This window comes from Somniosus microcephalus, chromosome 14 (assembly GCF_052327205.1).
Source record: "Somniosus microcephalus isolate GS21.2 chromosome 14, FLI_Smic_1.0, whole genome shotgun sequence".
Taxonomy (NCBI): domain Eukaryota; kingdom Metazoa; phylum Chordata; class Chondrichthyes; order Squaliformes; family Somniosidae; genus Somniosus; species Somniosus microcephalus.
In genome coordinates, this window is record NC_141000.1 from 64,193,832 (window position 1) to 64,205,903 (window position 12,072).

General features: G+C 41.6%; 1 protein-coding gene across 4 annotated transcripts in view; it reads left to right on the forward strand.

Annotated features, from left to right (window-relative positions):
- Positions 1 to 12,072, forward strand: part of zbtb20 (zinc finger and BTB domain containing 20) — a 374,550-nt gene that overhangs the window by 169,535 nt on the left and 192,943 nt on the right. For 3 of the 4 annotated variants that reach the window (XM_086006585.1, XM_086006588.1, XM_086006587.1), the window contains exons 2-3: positions 6,552 to 6,617; positions 10,265 to 10,344. The gene's annotated coding sequence lies outside the window, so the exon portion shown is untranslated. The remainder of the gene's footprint in view (positions 1 to 6,551; positions 6,618 to 10,264; positions 10,345 to 12,072) is intronic. The other variant, XM_086006586.1, reaches the window with a different exon arrangement.

The window sequence follows — 12,072 nt, forward strand, 5'->3', positions numbered from 1 at the left end:
TCGCTGCGTAAAATAGTTTTTCCTCATGTCGCCTTTGGCTCTTCTGCCAATCACCTTAAATCTCTGTCCTCTGGTTCTTGACCTTTCCACCAATGGGAACAATCCATGTAACTGAAGTCCCTCGTCCCTGGAACCATTCTTGTAAATCTTTTCTGCACCCTCTCTAAGGCCTTCACATCCTTCCTAAAGTGCGGTGCCCAGAATTGGACACAATACTCCAGTTGAGGCCGAACCAGTGTTTTATAAAGGCTCATCATAACTTCCTTGCTTTTGTACTCTATGCCTCTATTTATGAAGCCCAGGATCCCGTAAGCTTTTTCAACCACTTTCTCAACCTGCCCTGCCACCTTCAATGATTTGTGCACATATACCCCCAGGTCTCTCTGTTCATGCACCCACTATAGAATTGTGCCCTTTAGTTTATATTGCCTCTCCTCGTTCTTCCTACCAAAATGTATCACTTTGCACTTTTCTGCGTTAAATTTAATCTGCCACATGTCCACCCATTTCACCAGCCTGTCTATGTCCTCTTGAAGTCTGTCACTATCCTCCTCACTGTTCACTGTACTTCCATGTTTTATGTCATCTGCAGATTTTGAAATTGTGTCCTGTATGCCTAAGTCCAAGTCATTAATATATATCAAGAAAAGTAGTGGTCCTAGAACTGACCCCTGGGGAACATTTGTAATAAGGTGGATGAATTGGCTGCGCAAATAGAGGTAAACGAATATGATTTGGTTGGGATTACAGAAACGTGGCTCAAGGATGGCCAAGACTGGGAACTCAACATCCAGGGGTATTCGATATTCAGGAAAGATAGGCAAAAAGGAAAGGGAGGTGGGGTAGCATTACTGGTTAAAGAAGGGATTAACACAATTGTAATGAAGGATATTAGCTCTGATGATGTGGAATCTGTATGGGTAGAATTGAGAAATACTAAGGGGAAAAAAAACGTTAGTGGGGGTGGTATATAGACCTCCAAACAGTAAGGCGGAGGTTGGGGATGGCATTAAAAGGGAAATTAAAGAAGCGTGCAATAAGGGCACAGCAGTCATCATGGGTGACTTTAATCTACATATAGATTGGGCCAACCACATTAGTAACCATACTGTGGAGGAGGAATTCCTGGAGTGTTTACGGGATGGTTTCCTGGACCAATATGTCGAGGAACCAACCAGAGATCAGGCCATCTTAGACTGGGTATTATGTAACGAGAAAGGATTAATTAGCAATCTTGTTGTACGAGGCCCCTTGGGTCGGAGCGATCATAATATGATCAAATTCTTCATTAAGATGGAGAATGAAGTAGTTGACTCAGAGACTAGGGTCCTCAGTTTAAATAAAGGAAACTACGATGGTCTGAGGAGCGAGTTGGGTAGGATTGATTGGGGAATGGCACTCAAAGGGTTGACGGTGGAAAGGCCATGGCAAACATTCAAAGACCGAATGGATGAGCTACAGAATTTGTTCATCCCAGTTTGGCATAAAAATAAAACACAAAAGGTGACTCAACTGTGGCTAACAAGGGAAATTAGGGATAGCATAAGATCCAAGGAGAGGACATATAAATTGGCCAGAAAAAGCAATAATCCTGAGGATTGGGAGCAGTTTAGGATTCAACAAAGGAGGACAAAGGGATTAATTAAGAAAGGGAAAATAGAATATGAGAGTAAGCTTGCAGGGAACATAAAAACTGACTGTAAAAGCTTTTATAGATATGTGAAGAGAAAAAGATTGGTGAAGTCAAGCGTAGGTCCCTTGCAGTTAGAATCCGGGGAATTTATAGTGGGGAACAAAGAAATGGCAGACCAACTAAATACATATTTTGGTTCTGTCTTCACAAAGGAGGACACAAATAACCTCCCAGAGATGCCGGGGAACATAGGGTCTGATGAAAGGGTGGAACTGAAAGAAATCAGTATTTGTAGGGAAATGGTGTTAGGAAAATTGATGGGACTGAAGGCCGATAAATCCCCAGGGCCTGATAATCTACATCCCAAGGTACTTAAGGAAGTGGCCCTAGAAATAGTAGATGCATTGCTGGTCATCTTCCAGAACTCGATAGACTCTGGAACAGTACCCACGGATTGGAGGGTAGCTAATGTTACCCCACTATTCAAAAAGGGTGGTAGAGAAAAAGCGGGGAATTATTGACCGGTAAGCTTGACATCGGTAGTGGGGAAAATGCTAGATTCCATTATAAAAGATGTAATAGCAGAGCACTTGGAAAGCAGTGACAGGATCGGACAAAGTCAACATGGATTTACAAAAGGTAAATCATGCTTGACTAATCTACTGCAATTTTTTGAGGATGTAACTGGTAAAATAGATAAGGGAGAACCAGTGGATGTGGTGTATTTGGACTTTCAGAAGGCTTTCGATAAGGTCCCGCATAAGAGATTAGGGTGCAAAATTAAGGCACATGGGATTGGGGGCAAGGTATTGACTTGGATAGAGAACTGGTTGGCGGACAGAAAGCAAAGAGTTGGAATAAACTGGTCGTTTTCCGAGTGGCAGGCAGTGACTAGTGGGGTACCACAAGGATCGGTCCTAGGACCCCAGCTGTTCACAATATATTAATGATCTGGGCGAGGGAATTGGATGTAATATCTCCAAATTTGCAGACGACACAAAGCTGGGTGGGAGGGTATGCTGTGAGGAGGATGTTGTGAAACTCCAGTACGATTTGGACAGGTTGGGTGATTGGGCAGAAACATGGCAAATGCACTATAATGTGGATAAATGTGAGGTTATCCACTTTGGTGGCAAAAACAGGAAGGCAGATTGTTATTTGAATGGCAATAGATTGGGAGAAGGGGAAGTGCAAAAAGACCTGGGTGTTCTTGTGCACCAGTCGCTGAAGGTAAGCATGCAGGTGCAGCAGGCGGTTAAGAAGGCAAATGGTATGTTGGCCTTCGTAGCAAGAGGGTTCGAGTACAGGAACAAGGATGTCTTGCTACAGTTGTACAGGGCCTTGGTAAGTCCGCACCTTGAATATTGTGTGCAGTTTTGGTCGCCTTACCTGAGGAAGGATGTTCTTGCCATGGAAGGAGTGCAGCGAAGATTCACCAGGCTGATGCCTGGGATGGCAGGAATGACGTATGAGGAGAGATTGTGTCGATTGGGCTTATTCTCACTGGAATTTAGAAGAATGAGAGGGGATCTCATCGAAACCTATAAAATTCTGTCAGGCCTGGACAGACTAGATGCAGGAAGGATGTTTCTGATGGCCGGGGAGTCCAGAACCAGGGGCCTTAGTCTAAGGATAAGGGGTAAGCCATTTAGGACTGAAATGAGGAGGAATTTCTTCACCCAGAGAGTGGTGAACCTGTGGAATTCTCTGCCACAGAGGGCGGTGGAGGCCAGTTCATTAAATATATTCAAGAAAGAGTTAGATATATTTCTTAAGGCTAAAGGGATCAAGGGATATGGGGAGAAGGCAGGGACAGGGTACTGAATTTGGATGATCAGCCATGATCTCATTGAATGGCGGAGCAGGCTCGAAGGGCCGAATGGCCTACTCCTGCTCCTATCTTCTATGTTTCTACACCGCAGTATACCTTCCTCCGGTCCAAAAAACAACCGTTCACCACTACTCTGTTTCCTGTCATTTAGCCAATTTCATATCCATGCTGCCACTGTCCCTTTTATTCCATGGGCTTCAACTTTGCTGGCAAGCCTATTATGTGGCACTTTATCAAGTGCCTTTTGGAAGTCCATGTACACCACATCAACCACATTGCCCTCATCAACCCTCCCTGTTACCTCATCAAAAAACTCAATCAAATTACTTAAGCACGATGTGCCTTTAACAAATCCGTGCTGGCTTTCCTTAATTAATCCACACTTGTCCAAGTGACTGTTAATTTAGTCCTGAATTATAATTTCTAAAACCTTCCCCGCTACCGAGGTTAAACTGACTAGCCTGAGTTTAACCTTGCACCCTTTTTTGAACAAGGGTGTAACATTTGCAATTCTCCAGTCCTCTGGCACCCCCCCTGTATCTAAGGAGGATTGGAAGATTATGGCCAGTATTGAAAAACTCTCCTTTTCAGTCAGCAGATTAATAGAGGTTGAAAGACGAGCATGGAACAGTGGAGAACAATGCAGAGCAAGGCTTTAATTACTGAAGAGTGCAGGGCCGACAGGCCAAATATAAAGGGAAATAATAGAGCAGATGAATAAGAGAAAAGAAGAATTTGCATTTTTATAAGGGCGTTCAGGACCTCAAGATGTCCTAAATTGCTTCAAAGCTATTGAAGTACTTTTTGAAGCGCAATCACTGTTATAATGTAGGCAAAACTCAGCAGCCAAATTTCACGCAGCAAGGTCCCACAAAAATGAGATAAATGACTAATTAAACTTTTTTAGTGATATAGATTGAGGGATATATGTTGACCAGGAGATCTCACCTGCTCCTCACGAATAGTGCAATGGGATCTTTTACATCCACTTGGGACCCTGATTTAACATCTTCTCCGAAAGACATCACCTCCAACAGTACAGCACTCACTCCCTACTGCATTGGAGTGTCAGTCAAGTTTATGTGCTCAAGTCTTGGAGTGGGATTTGAAGCCCTGACCTAAATCAGGTATGAGAGTGCATCTGAGCCAAGGCTGATTTTTATGATTTTAGAACATAAGTTTTAGGTACACAAAATGTTCAGCAGACTTAAACAAGTCTACCTTTTTTCATAAATCAACCCTATTTTCTCTCCTTTTCATGCCGTCTGCTCACTTGTTCAAATTCGTCCTTTCTACAGAAATATATCTAGATATTGCTTGAGCTTATTTATACTGTTTGCTTCAGTGGTCTTCTGTGGTTATTTACTCCACAAATCTGCTACCCATTGGATGAGAATGTTCCTCATGACTTCACTTTTCACTCATAACTTGCTCACTTTTAAATTGTTTCCTTGGTATTTGAATCCTTTGCTAGAGCGGATTATTTAACTTGATTAATTTTTCCTATCGCCTTCATACAAATTGGAAAATTTCAATTAGATCACCTTGTGTCCTCTTTTAACGAAAACAAGACTGGCTTCCTTAATGTTGCTTCATTATAGGAATTCCTGATAAGACACTTTATATAAAAAAAAACACCTGAAAATATTGGAAATTAAAAAAAAAAGTAAATACTGTCAAATACCCAGCAGGTCCATCCATCTAAAAAGATAATGGCCCAGATTTTGCTGCCAAAATAACAGCGAGTTTAATGGCGCTTACTGTTATTAATGTGTAAATCGTCCAGCAACTTGTGGCGAGGGAGAGAGACCCAATGAATTACAAATTGCCACAAGTTGCTGCACGATTTGCTCCACTCCACCTATAGACTTACGAAAACGGCAGCGCGCCCTCAACCTCCTCGTGAGTTTCATGAAATTGCTGCATTTGCACATTAATTGCCAATTTAATTCACTGCAAAAAGTTAAGGTTGGAACTTAACAATTGAAGTACCTTTTTAACAACGAGATGTATGTTCCTGCAATGCCACTCAACCTCTCTAGCCAGAAAGAGAACAATTTAAACTGTGGCGTCTCATTCCTATAAGTAGTAAATTGTTTTTTTTTTTTTAATTCTTACTTTTCCTTTCTGTCTCAATCCAGTCTTTCCCTCTCTTAATTTCTCTTTCTGTACCTGATTTAACTCTAATTCACCCTATTTCCTTCTCCGTTGTTCCTCTTTCTCAATCCTTAATTCTCATTGGTTGAGATAGACTGTTGGTCCCATCGTTCACCAAGGTCCCAGATACTCCATTACCCTCGCTGTGCCGTTATCAACTCGCACTTCCAGCAACTTGCAGGGCAAAAATTTTTCAAGCAGAAAGGTGAGGGAAAAAGTCTAAGTAACTGGGTATGCCGCGAGATGCCCTGCTCCAGCAAAATCTGGGCCATTGTCTTTCAGTTGTACAGGAAACTTTGTGCTATCAGGCACCAACGGGACCGAGCTGCTGCCGTTCCCTCAAAACTGCCGGACTCTCCAGAGCTAATGTTGAAACATACGGAGATTTTCATCTCCATATGAATCAACAAACCCTGTTGCTTAGCAACAGCCTCTAAACAGTCGGCAAGCGTCTCTGTAGCATCTCTAGCTGAAGCTGTTGCTTAGCTACAGACCTTGTAGAGCTTGACTGTCCAAAAATGCAAAGAAAAGAAACGAAAAGAATAAAAAACGGCTCCTGATTTTCGCCGGTGGCTCGAGCTTGCCGGACGGTTCGCCTCCGGATAACAAAGTTTCCTGTAGTTGCTTTGTCTGAAGGTTCTACATTAGAAATGTTAACCTAACTCTCCACTTTACAGATCCTAACTCATCATCTGTGCATTTCCAACATTCTTACTTTTTCGATTAAGTTCCTGATGCCCAGAATTATCTGTTTTGTGGCCTATGTGTCTTCAGTGGCAATAACCTTCCTAGGATTGGATAGCCTGATCTGCATGCAGTCTGGAAGATGGGATCTGACTAATGTCTTACACATCAAAAAAAAAACTTTATAGATCTCTGTTGGGTCCTTGGCTATTGTAACTAGTGCCTTATTTGCTTTTTATTTTACAGCTGCTGATGGTTTCCCATATCTCTCTTCCAATCAGTATGCTGCAGTACTGTTGGCACTTCATTAAGGTATGTCTGGTGCTGCCCTGACATGTCCTCCTACAGTCCCCATTGAACCAGGGTTGGTCTCCCAGATAATGGAAGGAGGAGTCCCAGATAATGGAAGGAGGAGTGAGGGATGTTTCAATTCCCGAGGTTACAAATTATGGTACTATGTAATTCTTTGTGCCCCATGGAGGTTTGGTGTCTGGCTGTTAGATCTGTCCTATGCTTGTTCCACTTAGCGCAGTTGGAGAGTCCTCACCGTGGAGATGCCTCTGTCTTCACAAGGACTGCATGGTGGTCACTCCTACCACTGTTGTTGTGAATTGATATGTCTAAAGTAGGTGATCTTGGTGAGGACAAGATCAAGTATGTTACTCCCTCGTTGGTTCCCTCACTGGTCTGGTAGCAATGTCCATTGCTGCCAGCTCGGTCTGTTGTAGTACTACTGAGCCAATCTTGAAATCCTCTACTCAGAGTGCATTCTGTGCCCTTCCTTCCCTCAGTGTTTCTTCCAAGTTGTATTCAACGTGGAGAAGTACTGATTTATTTGTTATATGGGGGGTTATTTTCTGGTGATCAACAGGACGTTTCCTTGGTTTTGTTTGACCTGAAGTCAGTAGACCTACCCAAGGATGGTGATGTTGGCTGATAGATATGATTCTGTGAGTATGACTACGTCAGCCTGTTGCTCTCCCAACTTGGGTAACAGCCCCCAAGAGAACTTTGCAAGGTCGACTGGACATTATTGATGGGCCACTCCAATTTTTATGAACTTTTTAGTGGTTGTTTACAACTGAGTTAAATGCCACTTTGGGAGACATTGAATCTAGTATGGGACTGGAGTCACATGTAGGCCAGATTAGGTAAGGGTAGCATGTTCCCTTTCCTGAAGGATATTAGTGAGCCAGTTGGGTTTTTATGACAATCCAGCAGGATTATTGAATTCAGTTTCACAACTTGACATGGTGGGATTTGACCTTGCACCTCTGGGTTGCTAGTCCTGTACTATAACCATTACACTACTGTATCCCCATAACCTTAGTATCGAAATGTTGAAAATATATTTTGCTAGTTACAATGTGATGTGAATACTTGTACAAAATGTGAAAGCTTTAAAACATAATGCTGCCACTATTTTGACCATGGTATATCACCATGTATTATGACATGTTTTGTGTTTGAGTGCCGACCACCCATTATTCGTACCATGGACTCACTAGAAGTCAACTTGTTCTTTTGTATTTTAATTTAGTTCACTTTCCACATCATGCATGTTTGTTGACCAAAGAGGGTGGGCATGCAGCTGGGGTGTTGACCAATGCTTCTTTTGAACCAGCCACTAAGAGGCACTTGGGCTGGGCCCAGGGTGAGACACTTTTGATGTTCTTTGCCTCGAGCCAGTATTGGAGTATTACCTGTAGTCACAAGTGGAGTCACAATCTTCACTTTGATATGCAAGTAAAATTATGGACAATGAACTACAATTAAAATACAATAATTTGAGCACGTGAGTATTTCCTAGTGTATAAGATCTTTACTCTTGACCAATTTCGTTATATCCATTATAACAGTGTTGTCCAATACATTAGTCACTAGCCACATGTGGCTAATTTCAGTTTTGATTAGTAAATAAAAAATGAGTAATAGTCTGTCATTGGGCATGTGATCTCGATATTCATATTCGCACATGTACTTTAACCTTTTGTGTGTGTAGTGATAAAATGGTAAGACCAAAATGCAGAGTGTGCAAGTGTTTTTTGATAGTTGTGTGCATTCTACTTCTTTGGTTACTGCTGATTGGTGTGTAACATGGGTGAAAACGCCAGACTTCAGCACCATGGAAACACCAGTAACATTGTTTGGAGATGGAAGCTGTCATCATGGTCAATTCGACCGATCAGAATAACTACTTCAGGCCAACAGAAGAGAGAAAGCCCAACCAATAATGAGCAGCTCCAGCAGGGCTTGTCCCAGGCAAAAGGCAATCGGCATCAAACGGCATTCTGGATGTAGCGCTGGGGCAGATGTGGCGTCTCTCGTGCAAGTCTACATTCTTAGCAATCACTCCGATGAAGTCAAAGTACTTCCCACAACTGCTGGACAAAAACTGCAAAATTTCACCCTGAATAGTGGTAGATGTTTGCTAAGTAAATGTACACGTGAAATACATTTACCTGTACTGTGTAAGGCTTTTTCTACTAAAATTAGTGCATGTGCCTAAAACGGTGTCACTATAGTCACACCTGTGGCTAGTCAGCAATTTTTATTGGACAGAACTGCATTAAGTTGGGCCGAATGGCTTGTTTCTGTGCTGTAATTTCTATGTAATATGATATCACATAAGTGACTCTAACTGAGCACTGAAGTGGTGACTGAGTTTGTAATAAGATACCATCTTTTCCAAGATAAACCTACAACTTAATCTAATATACGGCTTCTTATTCACTAAGGGTAAGGTTGCCCAGTGTTTAATTGAAATTGACAAATAATCGAGAGTCCTTGAATTGCATGTATGATATAGCAATACTTTAGGTACAGGGATGGAGACAAGCACAATACAAATAAGAAAAGAAATGTAGTTTTGTTCACCAAGAAACCATAAAATATAAAAAGAAACAAAGTTTTTAGGTCTTGCGTGGCACTTTCTCCCTAGAAAATTCTGACATAATTGAGAAGTAGGATAATTGGGAGTGTGGATGATGGAGGCTGCACCGTATATCATTTTTGTTTTGTATGTATTTACACAGGGCTGGTTAATTCCAGTTTCATTGGAAGAAAGTAGATGAAGCACTTCTCATCATATGGTGCAATTATTACCTCAGGAAGCTGGCCCTGATAATATTACAGGGCAGATTCCAAAGCCACCTAAACAAGTGAAAAATGTGTGCGTACAAACTTGTTTTTAACTTTTATTCTGGCTCCTATACCTAAAATACATGCAGAACAGTAAGTATGTCATCGGCTATAAAGTGCTTTGGGACGGCCTGATAAGGGTGTGAAAGACACTATATAAATACAAATTCTTCTAACTTTTTAATGAATCAGTTATGATGCTGAGTTTTGTTTCCTATCTTCCACTTCTTTAGGAATGGAGTATTTCTTGTCCTTATTCAGCATTTGCAATATGATGTGGTCTGCACACCATTATCCAATATATCATTAATGGGCTGCATTAAGAATGATTACTTAATTAGATTCAGGTCAACTCACAGATAAAGAGAGAGTAATTCTCTTCCATGTTATTCATAGTCACATGCATCTTGGCCTGGCAGATTATATGAATTAAAATAGTGCATTGTAGCAAATGACAACCCTGATCAATTCAATTGCAACGTTACTTAGACAGCTTCAAGATAATGATCAACTGTTATTTTTTTTATTCATTCTCGGGATGTGGGCGTTGCTAGCAAAGCTGGCATTTATTGCCCATTAGTGTTGTCCTTGAGAAGGTTGTGGTGGGTCTTCTTGAATTGTTGCAGTTGGTATGGTGAAGATGCTCCCACACTGCTGGTGTTTTGACCCAGTGACAATGAAGAAATATATTTTTTAATCTCTCCACCTAATCATTAAAAGCAGGTAAAGAAAATCAAACCATGTGTAATGCACACATAATATAGTTTAAAATGGGGACTGTTAAATTTATTTTAAAGCAGTTCACAATTCTCTTACAGATTATGTGAAGTCAGAGTTGAATTTAAGGTGGAATAGCGTTAAAGAGAATATACCATTGCTGGAAGATACTCTTCATACAGTAAGTATTTTTTTTGTAAATAAAAAAGCTTGGTCAGTTAAGTTGAAATGATCAATTAGTGTTGCATTGCTTATTGCATATTTCTTGTCTGGCAAGAATAGCCAGGAAGCCTGTGATTATGTTAGCACTTAAATCTTAGTCATATGTTTTATCCTAATTTGCCTTCAGTTGCCCTGCAGGGGAAACATAAAAACTAAACATTTGATAAAATAAGAAAATCATTGCTACGGATGACAGGAAAAAAAGTTATCAATGGGTTGAATTTTTTGTAGTTTCAAGACCAGAATCATTTGGATTAGGACACAATAATGTCATCTTTAGCTCTGCAACTGTAGGTTTCTCAAACATCCTGAGCAGCTCTAATTTTAATAAATACATGGTTGTATGTAGCATGTGATCTGTTTATCATCTAGTTCAGAAACAACTCACGTTTAATGTACTTCATTATACCAGCTGACTCTGTTGCTTCTCCAGCCAAACCTCCCCCAGCTCCTAAACCCACACCTTTCTCCAGTTTCTCTCCTATCTCCCTTCAGGTCCTCTTCGAGCTGTCAAGTCTGTGAGACACACCACCTGCTCCTTTGACCCCAGTCCCACTAAATTGTTGACTACCCAACTTTTCTTACTAGCCCCCATGCTAACTGACATTGTAAGTGGTTCCTCTCCTTGGGTACTGTCCCATGTTGCCAACCCCTCTGTTCATGCTAGTGTCCCATCACTAACTTCCCTTTCCGCTCCAAATTTCTTGTCTCCTCCAAATCCATGCTCATCTTCCTGCAATTCCATCCTTGAATAGCTCCAATCAGGTTTCCGCCCCTGCTAGAGCACCAAAATGGCCCTAACCAAAGTCTCAAATGAAATTCGTTTATGATTGTGAATGTGATGCATTATCCCTCCTTGACACCTCTGTGGCCTGTGATAGTTGACCACACCATCTACCTCATCGCCTTTCGTCTGTTATCCAGTATAGTTGGATTTCCCCTCCAGCTTCCCGGTTCCATAGGCTATCATGGCTATACTAGCATTTAAGTTCTTTTCCGACCATCCTGGTGCCCTCACAGACTCCCCCAGAGACAAAGAGATATCGGGGAGAAAGAGAGAGGGTGCAATTGGAGGGGGGGGTGGTTGTGGAGGAGAGGGACAGATTGAGGGAGGAGTGAGAAAGAGAGAGACTGGGGGATCTAGGGGGAGAAATTGGTGGAGATATGGTGGCATTGGGGGAGGGGGAGAGAGATAACTGCATGTGTACACACCCAGTTAGAGAGAACTGGGGGGACACCTTGAGAGAAGTAGGAGAAAAAGACTGAGATGGGGAAATAAAGACACGGGGGAGAGAGAGAAAGAGGGGAATAATCTTCTGACTTTGCACAACACCACAGGACACCTGCTAGTGTGTAGTAAGGAATTTTTCATAGAATCATACAGCACAAAAGGTGCCTGTGCCAGGTCTTTGAAAGAGCTGTCCAATTAGTCCCAATGCCCTGTTCTTTCCTCATAGCCTTGCATTTTTTTTTTCAGGTATATATCCAACTCCCTTTTGAATTGAATCTGCTTCCACCACACTTTCAGGCAGGGCATTCCAGATCATAACACCTCACTGTAAAAAAATAATTCTCCCCATCTCCCCTCTGGTTCCTTTTATAGCACTTACTTCCTGCAACATTTTCCTGTTTTCTGTCGGGCCTTCTTGTTTTTAATCCCTATTTCTTATACTTAACTCTCTTTGCC